Source organism: Trachymyrmex cornetzi, unplaced genomic scaffold (assembly GCF_001594075.2).
Source record: "Trachymyrmex cornetzi isolate Tcor2-1 unplaced genomic scaffold, Tcor1.1 scaffold939, whole genome shotgun sequence".
In the NCBI taxonomy this organism is placed as follows: Eukaryota; Metazoa; Arthropoda; class Insecta; order Hymenoptera; family Formicidae; genus Trachymyrmex; species Trachymyrmex cornetzi.
In genome coordinates this window covers 38,866-41,456 of record NW_017300288.1, presented here as the reverse complement: position 1 = coordinate 41,456, position 2,591 = coordinate 38,866, and positions in this window count along the sequence as shown.

The window sequence follows — 2,591 nt, the reverse complement described above, 5'->3', positions numbered from 1 at the left end:
ATTCAAACATAGATTTATGTTCCTATTTTTGTACTTTAAAATGCGTGGTCGGAAACTTCTATACGACTTCTTTCACCAAGATACTTACTTATATAACTTCTCATAAAATGCGAAAAGATCGTAAGTGTTTCCAAATTTTTGGCCGGGAGTGTACGTGCTCAATGTGCATACATATATAATATAATTTAATTTTTAATTTAATTTATTTGTGCATTATTTACAAAAATATCAAAAAACATAATGAGTACAGAGTTAAACGAGAAAAATTAAGTGTACAGATGCACAAAATAGTGAGGCACCAGCAAAGTCTGTTGCTCTAACGCCTACCAGAAAATAAGTGTAAAGAATTACATTGTAAAAAGCGCAAAAGCGAACATAAAACATAAATTTACAATATGGAACGAAAGTTGGATTACAGAATATAAAAACGTAACCTGACGTAGCATAAATTTAAGATACATTAATATTGAAAATTGAATACAAGACTGAGTACAATAGTAGTGGACAAGTAGTAAATCGGTAGCATACAATAGCAGTGCAGGAAGGCTGAGAGACGACGCAGATGCGAGAGAGAACGTCTGCGACCATAAGAGATTCAGCACTCCGCAAAAAGATACGCAATATATAACCAGTTTTTTACAATAAAGCCTCGAATTTCGGAAAAAACGGCGGAAGCAAAGTTGTAAACCTAATATAAACATACGTATAAATGTATGTATGTACAAACGTATGTATAAACGTTTGTATAAACGTTTACACGTACGTTTATAATTATATACGTTTATACATACGTTTATGCATACATAAGTTTATACGTACGTTTATACGTACATACGTTTATACGTACGTTTATACATATATTTACATGTACGTTTATTCAATATTGCGTATCTTTTTGCGGAGTGCTGAATCTCTTATGGTCGCAGACGTTCTCTCTCGCATCTGCGTCGTCTCTCAGCCTTCCTGCACTGCTATTGTATGCTACCGATTTACTACTTGTCCACTACTATTGTACTCAGTCTTGTATTCAATTTTCAATATTAATGTATCTTAAATTTATGCTACGTCAGGTTACGTTTTTATATTCTGTAATCCAACTTTCGTTCCATATTGTAAATTTATGTTTTATGTTCGCTTTTGCGCTTTTTACAATGTAATTCTTTACACTTATTTTCTGGTAGGCGTTAGAGCAACAGACTTTGCTGGTGCCTCACTATTTTGTGCATCTGTACACTTAATTTTTCTCGTTTAACTCTGTACTCATTATGTTTTTTGATATTTTTGTAAATAATGCACAAATAAATTAAATTAAAAATTAAATTATATTATATATGTATGCACATTGAGCACGTACACTCCCGGCCAAAAATTTGGAAACACTTACGATCTTTTCGCATTTTATGAGAAGTTATATAAGTAAGTATCTTGGTGAAAGAAGTCGTATAGAAGTTTCCGACCACGCATTTTAAAGTACAAAAATAGGAACATAAATCTATGTTTGAATTTTAGAATAATAATTTTTCGCTGATATCAAATTTTTTGTTGTGTAATGCGAAACAATCGCAAATGTTTTCAAACTTTTGGCCTGGGGTGTACGTATGTACACACGTACATATTGTATGTACCAATGAACGTATGTATGAATTTTTTTTAACATTATCGTTCAAAAGTTAAGTAATTAATACCAATGACAATTGAACAATCTATTACAAACATCTGAGCCTTAATAGGGTCACTTTCAATACAAATACAAACAAATTATGATGTAACAATTTATAAGATATGTATCCGGCAATGATTGTGTGTCATTTTGTGTATTTGATTCTTGCAATTGCTCTTTTCACGTGCATTTTTGAAATCTTTTCGATTGCAGAACTTGTTACAATACGCGTTGCATATAATGCAAAATTGTCATAACTTGATATGTCTGTACATGAAGCCGTCAATTGTGTTTTTTATGTTTGAACTAAAACATTGCGTGGAGCACGTATACTTTGAACTTTGTCAATATGTAAACAGTATGAGTGAAGAAATTAAATAATTTTTTACGCCAAAACTTGTATTATCAGTAAATTCAGTGTAAGTACTTTTCACAAAATTTATGATGAAGCTTCTATTATAGAATGTGAATAGTTTGCGCTTTAAATAATGAAAACCAATAACTGGTGAGTGAACATTATTTTTCAAGGGGACATGTATGAACACATAATTATAAAATCACATATTATACTATTAATACTATTATAGTTCTAGCCATGACTGCGTTTCAAGATTGGAGAGGATACTTTATTGCACATTGTATAGAATTATCTAGTGTACTTGTATAAATTTGAAATATATTCATAATGATATATTTAGATAATAAGATCAACTTTGGTTGATTATAGGATTTCATTTACCTAATTGATGGAATTTAAATTTATTTTTCTAATTATAAAAAATTTTTTATACGGTTTATAGCATATACATTTGCATATTTATATTACCCTTATAAAAATTTTTCATCGTTTTTAGACCTTATTTGGACCGTTTTTTGCCCGTTTTTAGTCGATTTTTAGTCCGTTCTTGCTCGTTTCTTGCACTCGCAAGCA